The sequence below is a fragment of the Hesperophylax consimilis genome, chromosome 11 (genome assembly GCF_061612785.1).
Source record: "Hesperophylax consimilis isolate HC1 chromosome 11, BYU_Hcon_1.0, whole genome shotgun sequence".
NCBI lineage: Eukaryota > Metazoa > Arthropoda > Insecta > Trichoptera > Limnephilidae > Hesperophylax > Hesperophylax consimilis.
In genome coordinates, this window is record NC_142846.1 from 24,848,817 (window position 1) to 24,859,548 (window position 10,732).

Genomic DNA, 10,732 nt, shown 5'->3' on the forward strand with positions numbered 1-10,732 from the left:
GCTACGCTGACGATCAGCAAGTTTATTTTTACTGCGCTCCAAATGAAATCAATAGTCTCAAGATCCGTATAACTGAATGTCTAGAAGCAATAACTCGTTGGATGTCTTCAAACAAGCTGAAGCTCAATCCATTTAAGACTGATTTTCTCTGAGCAGCCACAAGCAAACGTCAACATTTCATAGACAATTCACCTATTACTATTTCCGGCAGCGATATCATCCCAAAAACAACAGTAAAACTTCTCGGTGTCAATTTAGATTCAGACTTTTCGTTTAGAAGTCAAATAAATAGGACTGTAAGCACCGGTTTTTTCACCTAAGACAACTCAAGTCTGTCCGAAGAAACCTTCCTACAGAAGCAACAAAACTACTTATCAACTCTTACGTAGTCTCACGTCTCGATTACTGCAACGGCATTTATGCCAGCCTTCCAAAATATCAAATTGACAAACTTCAATCAATGTTTCATGCAGTAGCACGGCTCATAACCGGGGTTTCAAAATATTCGCACATTTCAGAACACCTTCGTAACCTTCACTGGCTCAAGTGCCTTGAAAGAATCCAGTACAAACTGTGCTGGATGGTGTTTAAATCCATCAATGAAATGGCCCCACCCTACATCTCTGAACTATGCGTCCCGGAAAACACTGGTCTGAGGCAGTCAACTCTTAGATCAGCAACATCATCAGCTATAGGCAGACTGATAGAACCTAAGCGCAAGCCAAAATACTAATTTTGGTGATCGCGCTTTCGGAGTATCTGGGTCGAAGGCTTGGAATAAACTCCCTCCGGAACTAAGATCCATAACAAGTCCAGCAGAATTCAGGTCTAAACTAAAAACTTACCTTTTTAAGCTGTTATATCCTTAAATTAAATATACCATTCCTGAGAAAAAGTCCAGTTTTATCCAATTTTCTAATTATGTCCTAAATTTTGTATCTAAATTTCGCTAATAAACAGTTTTAATTAAGTTCGAATCTCAAGTGACCTACCAGGTAAGTATTGTACTGTATATTATCTCCATAAATAGTTAGTAATAACATAGATCACTATAAAAATGTATTATAAATTTGTACAGCGCCCTTGAGGTGATTTTGCACAAAAACGGAAGGCGGGGAAGTACTTGGCTGTTCAGATCTAGTCATCAAACATGCAAGCATCATTCATTTCTGAATGGTGGTCTTACACTGAACAATACTGAGAGTATCTTTCAAGTGCCACATATATACCTTTTATTATTTTTAAATTACGAAATTGTACAATAACACTCAATCGGGTTCAAGTCCTGTTGGCGTCATGTCTCTTTTATCAGGAGATTTTTCAATGTGGATGAGAGTTTCAGGCTAATAATTATTGCTTGTAAAATAATTGTAACACTCAATCAAATAAAATGTACTTGCACACGCCAGGATTTTAACCCGCGACCTCCTGATCGCTAGTCAAGAGCCTTAAGAGCCCTCTAAACCACGGGGGATGTCAATTCTCTCCTCATTGCCCAATACACTAATAGAGGTATTAATTATTATTATTACCCCACACAGGAGGCCTGAGGAATATAATTTCCCTCGGGGCCTATGTCATCGTTTCGGATTCAGTGTGGAGACCTTTTCAGGGAAAGGAAGGAGAGGAAGGGAATTTAAAAAGGTTGAATAGGAATCTAGAGGTCAGTCTGTCCAGTACATATGAATATATCCCTCCCACTGTGGCGCAAGGTGATGGGTCAATATACTAGTTGGAGAGGTTAAAGGGTCTTCCCAAACCAGCCTCTCCCGATCTGGCACGCCATACACTTGGTGGACACACCTCACCCGATAAACCCAGGCACCTCTACTAAAGCAACAAACGTAGCAAACCACTCGGGGTGACAAACGGCAGAGATGTTGGTTATCAAAAAAATGGTTCCCGGGGCGACGGTATTTAAATCCGCCTCCCAAATTACGCCAAATCAATTTATCATCAAATAAATACAAAGGACTGTTTACTGGGGCATATAATTTATAAATAAAAAGTAAGAAAAAACAGTTTTTACTATACCTTTGTAGAAGCCATTACAAAAGGCGTTAATAAATAATTAAATAAAGACTTAAGTTTGATTTCAATGAATAATTCCTTCCCATTATCTCGTGTATTTGGTTCATATTAATTAATTACAAGTTAAAATAGCTATTTAGATTAAATAGATATAATTCATTTAGGATGTAATCACTGCTGAGGTTCCACCTTGACATAAATATATTCCTTCATTTGAAAACCGGTTATTTCTGTTGACATTCATTTTAACCACAATGATATCTCGCGTCAAGCAAGATTCCAAAAGAATAATCAATTACTTCAGTTAATCACATTTCACTAATTCGTTATTAAACCGTTGACGTAGTACCTACGTTAATATTTGTTTAAGTTATAAACATAATAGTTAAACGCCAACGTGTGAACTCAGATGTTTTATGAAATTATTGATAATTAATCAATGAACGCCCACGGGGCTTCTATATGTAAAACTCTTCAGTTGATGCCTTGTCTCTTTCGATATAGCCCATTATGTACTCATTATCTGATCTCTTTCTCTCTGTTACTACTTTATGTTTTTTTTAAATTTCATGCTATCTATGGGTACAATTCTTCGGGTGGTCAAGTCCTCCATCATGGCAAGTGCAACATCTTCGTCATTTAATGTTGATAGTAGGAGTTTTCAAATGTTGGGTTATTCGTAATCCGAGAATATTTGTCTTTCTTTAAAAAATGGACGAGGGGTAAGGCTCTCGACCATGAATTCGGAGGTCACTTTTTATTAATTTGTGTTAGCTAATTAATTTGAAACAGTGTAATTTTCTATTTGAGACAAGTTCCAAAGCGAAACATACTCTCAGTAGTGTTCCTGTGAAACCACCATTCAAAATTGAAACATTGCTTTAAATGGCTTTGGTCGTGTTTGTTGACAAAATCTAAATTGTCAGGTAATTGAAAGGGCCATTGAAACGAACATTATTGGCCATCCAACCACGTTGGCGCCATTGGAACGAGATTTACCACGTAGGGCGTCATTGTAACGAAGGTTATTGCCACGAGGGCAGTAAGTGTAGTAAATAAAAGAAAGGAGAAAATGAATTCCATTATACAACATTTATTACTACAACATTTAATCAACATGAGAACTCTTTTAATTGATGACAAATAACTCAGGCGTGTGCTACAACCGAAGGTTGAAAGCACGATTGGTAATTTAAAAATTGTATTGAAAGCGACAAATGGATGGTGACATTAATTATAAACTAACCTGATGAATGTAATAATGGGCACCAAGCGATGCGGTAAGCATTGCTGTTATTTATATGTAGAACGAAGGATGACCAAAGGTAAGTTATTAAACTGAGGTGTCATCACCGTTCGTAAATTTTGTCAGCTCATGGTGCGGTTCGTGTCCTCCCTGCTAAGCGATGTTCCAGAAGGCCAGCCAGTTGAATACAATGAAACGAGATTTACCACGTAGGGCGTCATTGTAACGAACATTATTGGCCATCCAACCACGTTGGCGCCATTGAAACGAAGGTTATTGCCACGAGGGCAGTAAGTGTAGTAAATAAAAGAACGGAGAAAATGAATTCCATAATACAACATTTATTACTACAACATTTAATCAACATGATAACTCTTTTAATTGATGACAAATAACTCAGGCGTGTGCTACAACCGAAGGTTGAAAGCACGATTGGTAATTTAAGAATTGCATTGAAAGCGACAAATGGATGGTGATATTTAATGTAAACTAACCTGATGAATGTAATAATGGGCGCCAAGCGATGCGGTAAGCATTGCTGTTATTTATATGTAGAACGAAGGATGACCAAAGGTAAATTATTAAACTGAGGCGTCATCACCGTTCGTAAATTTTGTCAGCTCATGATGTGGTTCGTGTCCTCTCTGCTAAGCGATGTTCCGGAAGGCCAGCCAGTTGAATACTCCCCTAATTCCCCCCCACCTTCCGCTTCCTTTTTTCCTTCCTTCCCTACTACCTTCATCCTCACAAGATACCCAAATTGGGGAAGGCGTAGTCTAACTGGCACTATTAGACGATTGGGAACAGTTGGGAATTTTGTGCAGTTTCACATTTTAAAAAAATACGTAGGTAGGATTACAGAATACAAAAGGGAAGATTTTAACATTGTAACAATATAAATTCGCACATTAGTATGACAAGGTTGAAAATAAATCTTTATTTCCATTGTAATGACTTTGTGATCGCGTGTAGGAAAAAATGTTCATTAGATAATTTTGAACATTCCCTTGTTCTCACTGATTCTCTCAGTTCTCTCTAAGCACTAAAATCCAGCCCTATTCTGCATCCTGATGATCACTTTGTATGCTTTATTCGAGCGCTGATAGCTTCCATCCATAGCTCAGGAAAAACTGATTTGGATTCCTGGACATGTTAGCATCGTGGCTAAATTTCTTGGCATCTAACCGTACTCTTACCCCCGTAAACTACATTCCCTGACATTGTTTCCATCGTCGAAGATAGTTCCCGCAATGTTTGGAAAGAGGATTGGCACAATGCCATTCAATCCAAGGGAGCCTGCCATGCCACAATACAAATAACTATCCCATCAAAATTGTGGTTTCAACAATTCCCCATTTCTCCATTTATCTGAAATTCGGTGAGGCCGCCAGGCGAACGTGTTATAACTCAGTTGATTTTAAGGGTTTGTTCTGGGTGTTTGTGATATATATTAAAATGGATCCATTAAAAATAGTGTGCACTTTTAAAGCATTAGAAGATGATGTTAGAAAAGGAAGTTGGGTACAATCACTCAATATGGTAAGATTATGTGAACATGCAAATCATATTTTTTGTCTTTTTGATAATCTCTCAAAAATACAGTTTGCAGTCCATGGTTTAGTTGTTAACACGTATGTATTACGTAATCATTATTAGTTTTTTGTTTGAAGGTATACCAATAACAAAATGGTTAAAAAAACATAACATTGTCTAATTAAACTTGACTTGTTTCTCGTCGTTGGTAAAATTATTCCATTCAACATAACAATTCTCAGCGACCCCTTGCTAATAATTATTATTTACTGGTGGGTTTTTATTGGCTCGCTGTTTATACGTTAGTGATTTGCTGTTATTACGTTCTGCATACATTGCAGAAGATATTTATTGTTTCTGTTTCTAATTTGCAATTCTCAGTAATATTATTTGAATTTAAGGCGACACAAGACTCTATTAACAGGAGTTTCCTCAAGGCTCCCATTTTAATTAAATTTCGACTTTCACTCCATCATATAATTTTTTTTTCGTATCACTAAAATTAAATGTGACAAGGTGACCGTCAACGTGTACTCTTTCAAAGAGGTGCCTTATTTTGTTTTGTTTTTTGCTTGTATTCTTATTTTTTAATATTTTTATTTCCTTTTTGTTTATAATATCTTAGTTTAATATTTTTTTCAATATCTATTACCGTTTATGTAATAATATGTTACTTTTGTCCGTAATATGTTCTTTTCCCTCGTTATTTGTTTCTACTAAATAATATTTTACAAGTTCTTATATTTATTAAAAAACTATTTCAGTCCTAACAACATACTTACAGTTAAAAACAACAATGAATCACAAAATGGTTAAGCGCCGAGAGCGGTGTCGCGCTAAATTGCCAAAATCTGCCACTGTGCGTTGGTCTTTCCAATACGCAGGGGCGTACGCTTAGAGTTTTGTACACGCTTTCTTAACTTACGTTGTTAAGAATCTCACTTTAGTTTAGAGATTTGCTAGGGCAAATTTGACTGTTAGTCCGTCCAATACCCGGGGCCGCGCGTCGCATATTTTTGTAAACACTTTCTTCACTTCCGCCGTTAAGGTTGCGACTTTTATGGTATTGCGTTGTCTTAATTGGTTTTTGTGAAGTGTTTTCTTTTATTGCCTTAAGGCGATCTGATATTCCAGGTGACCTTCGAATTTGGAAGGGGCGCGGTCTATTGGTGTAAGTTAAAGAAAACTTGAGAACCAATCAGAGAAAGCCGAACGCCAGATTTATACCTGCCCAATCACGCCCATAAACGCACACTGGTAAAATTTGTCAAAAATCCGGTATAATATAATATCGGCATAATGAACAACTCTTCCATTTATCAAATTATACAGGAGGCACAAACAACTGTTTTTTAACTCTTCGTTTTTTTATGTGACATCTCACAAGAGCGCCTCTGTCTGTAGAGATAAATATATATATAAATATATTTATATCGCCACTGGTTGGGCAGGGTTGCGGGGCGGATTAAGGAAGAGGTTGAAGGAAGGGTTTTATTAATGCGGGTCTTGAAGAAAGAAATTTACTTAAAATTTCTACAGGTTGAGTAATAAAATTATCCAACAATTTTTAAATCATTTTTTATTAAGTAAATTTTTAGGTGGGTCCAAATATATAAGGTAGGTTATCTTTACCAACATAATAGGAATAACATTCTAATAACATCACGGTAATGTTTTTCAATACAGAATTAGAATCATTCGCTTTGGTTGGAGGAAAAGTGTTCATAGCAAACATTTTGTTAACAGTTAAATAATGGACGGAATGTAGCGAAGCTGTGTTTTAACTTAATAAACTAAAAATCTCCACGCCTAGAAATTTGTTGGATGAAGTACTTACTGAAATTTAATTTAAAATAAACCAAATGCTACGCAAAGACAAATTATAAACATAAAAAAGAAATAAAAGCCGAGGTGAAGTAAATCGCAATAATAAATGCCAATTGTCTCAAAATTTTATTTGGAAAGGAATCAACTACGGTATCAATCTATCGATCAAAAGTTTGTCTTATTGGAGATTTAAATAATTATTCTGGATAATTGTGATCCCTAAAAAAAATATCTAAGGACTATCATGGTCTTTTTTTAAGCCTTATAAATTAACTCACTCGAAAAATAAACAATTCCAAAACCTGCATTTAGAATAAAACACAGACAATCTGTAATGCGTGATCTGACAATAACTGACCACTTTATAACAATCCTAGTAATAAACATATTTTATTTTTTTATTATTTAAAAATATATTTCTTTTATATAAAAACATAAATACGTTAAACTAAAAAAAAACTAATTATAATAAAAATGTTTTCTTTTTAACGTAACTACCCAATAAAACACAAACAATCTGTAATGCGTGAATTGACAATAAATAACCACTTTATAACAATCCTATTAATAAACTTAACGCTTGGAACCTTACCAAATACGTCCCAAATTTCGTTAAATTTTACCACTGTGCGTCGCTTTGGTACGAAAAAGCGCGCAAAATTTGAAATTGGTTTTACACTCTACACCATAGACATATGAATATTAGTAGACCTGCCCAAGTGATTAAAAGCGTATTATCCCCACTACAATACCGGTTCCATTGGAGCCGGCTGGGCTCGCGTATGGCCTCAAGTGAAATTTGAAAACGTGACGTCATCATTCTTGTGCGAACTATGGTCGAGGTATCATCGGTTCATTTTACGAAATAACACGGCAAAATGTTGACTTGAGATATGAAAACTTGTAAAAATAGACGTGAAAAAGAGAATAAACCCAATTGTCGTATTACATTCCATAAGTAAGCATTATTTTACTTTCTTTTAAGCTTATTCACACCGTATTATATGGATCAGTTTTAGAAACATATACTATCACATCACAATGTAGCGATTCTCAAGTGTGCTCATCGTTGTTTACTGGGGTAGGTAAATTATGAAACATTTGTAAAAGTGTCTTAACTAAATACTCTGAAACTAACTACGACTCTGCAAACAGAAGAAATTTAGTAATTTGCGCTCCCATGTAAAAATGTCTATTCATTCAAAAGCAGATTTTACTTTTAAGAACTAAATGGTGATATTATAATGCGAGATGCCTATTTACTGTCAGATTGATTTATTGACGAATCACATTCAGCTTAACCCCCTTCATTCTTCAACAGTTGATTTTACCCCTCGCCATTATCTTCTCGTCTATTAATTCCTATGTCTGTGCTCTACACCCTTTACTCGTTGTTTTGTTCAGCTGCGTTATTTACATATTTTTGGCAAAGACATTATTGCATGGTTGTTTGTCAAATAGTATTATCATATAAATCGACTAAATTAAATAAATTACATTACCTAATTATAGTTAGGAATTAGTTGTAATAAAAAATGCTTACTTGTAAATTTTCATTGACAGATAGAAATCCCTCAGAAAGCAGTATTTTTTAATTGTTTTTTTACGGAAAGATTACGTAGAGGCTTGTAAAAAACATTTAGATACATTACATTACAAATAACATTGCATGCATTGAAAAAATAAAAATTAATTCCTACTCCATGAGTATATCTTACCTAATAGTCTAATCGTGTTCGATAATCGATGATGACTGATTTATAATATTTTTTTTGTATATTTAAATAATGATTGTAACTTATTTTATCGTGCATTCATTTTGCAATGTATATTTGTTATTATTCTTTATGTATATCTGTTTGATTTCTAAACATAATAACATAAAATAAACAAATATTTCTTGCGTTATTGTTTCTAGGTACCTAATGATGAAAAAAATTATTTGAACTAACCCAAATATTCCAGTATGTTTTTTTTTAATTTTTTTTAGGCCACTGAGCGTACCCAGTTTCTTATTATCTTTCCTCCCCATTGTATAAAACTAGGAATTTAAAAAAAAAACGATTACACGTAAACTGATTTTAGCTGAAAAAATTTCACAGAACAATAAGATAAAGAACGTCTTCATCCCGCCAGCGTTGGGCGGAAACTGAATACAAAAGCGTGAAACCCTTGAGTAGACGGCATAGAGGTTATTTCGCAATTGCAAATTCAATGTTCACCGCCCCGAAAATCGATCAATATTCGTGTAAAAATAAACAACGCGAAAATGCATATTTTGTTTTATTTTGTGAAGTTCTGGTATATACGTATATGAAAATTTCTTTCGATTATCGAATAAAAAAATTAATTTCCCACACTATACAATAAAAACATATCCGAAAATGGGTTTGTAAATGGGATATTTTGCAATAGACAGTTTTTTTTAGGCCTGATACTTTATTTTTTTCTAGGCTTATAAAAAGTGTTATCAAAAAAATGATCGTTTGCTGACAAGCCCAAGATATGTTCTACTTGCAGTATTTAATTAAAGCATCTGTAGTATTTCTAATCAATCAAATTTTCAAACCAAAAACATCTGATTTCGCATTAATTGGTATTGGATCGCCTTAATGTTTATTCATTTATTGGCTCGCCAACAGAATACATCACATAATTTTACAGTAATTTACATTTATACATGGTTATAATGATGTTTCTAACTATAGGTGAGCACAACATTCATCTCAATATTATTTGTGTAATAGTCATTGGTTAGTTACAGTAATAATAAATTTAATTTCAAGAATGTATTTAAAAACAATCAATTATTAGGAAGAAAGATGCATACATACAAAGATGCATACATCTAAATAGACATATACATACATAAATACATAGATTTGTACACACAATCATCGATACATACATACATACAAACACATACACATTTAAATATAAACACACACATAAGCATATATGCATAGATGTGCACACTGTACGCATATTGTATGCAAACATGTACAGTATGTACACGCACATGCACGCACAAATACATTTATTGTGGAGCTAATGTATAAGTACGTGATTGGTAAATAAATTGAAATAATAAAATTATTATTATCATATTTGTGTATTTGTTGGGTAAGCTGGAAGGAATAGTATTATGTAACCTATAAGCAACACCCTTTGTACTCTGTATTTTTGTGAAATAAATATTTTTTTGAATTTTGAATTTTGAAATGGCTCTAAGTGCAATATCTATTATACAATCAAGTCATTCTCGATGTTGGTTTGAAAAACTTGTATTACTACGTCAAGTATCGATCCAAAAGGTTACAAGGTTTCTTGTGGATTTCGGTCTTATGTTAAGGTTAATTTGATTAATTAAATATGAATCATACACATTGTTAATGATTTTAAACAGAGACATTTTATCTGATATATTTCTTTTTTGGTGAGTGAGACTTCTTTAAAGTGAGTAAGTATTTCAGCATAGTTATCGAGATTCCGGTGTATTCCAGATTTGTAAGCTAGTATTCTTAAATTTTTTTTGAACGGACTCCACTTTCAATGTTCAAACTGTAACTTCTGTAACGTCTGTAATCAAATTCAGATTAATCCAATTAGTAGTCGTTTAATGTACATAAACTTAACTTGATCAATAAAGAGGGTGAGCTATTAAACTTTTATGGTGGGGATTTACGTCAATGGTGACGTTTCCTTCATTTTATAGCTGCTTGTCATTTATGCGTTTAATAAAACATGTATACTATACATAATACCCGGCTTTATGCCCTGGACTCAACAATATTTTAACATATTGTTCAAGTAAGAATATATGACCAACAATATGTACCTAGTCTATGGCCTATGGGAATAGGCTTAAAGGCATTTGAAAACAAATTTAAGGAAAACTGAAATGAGAAGAGTTGCCTTTATCTATAAATATTTAAGACATTTGAAAGGATATTTAAAAAAATATCTTTTCAAATGTTGTCAGTTCTGAAGCCACTATATACGAACACAAACACAGATTTTCTGCTTTATAATAACACTTTGACATCTCTGATTATTTTTATGGCATCTACATTATTTTCCAGGCAATAAATTGTT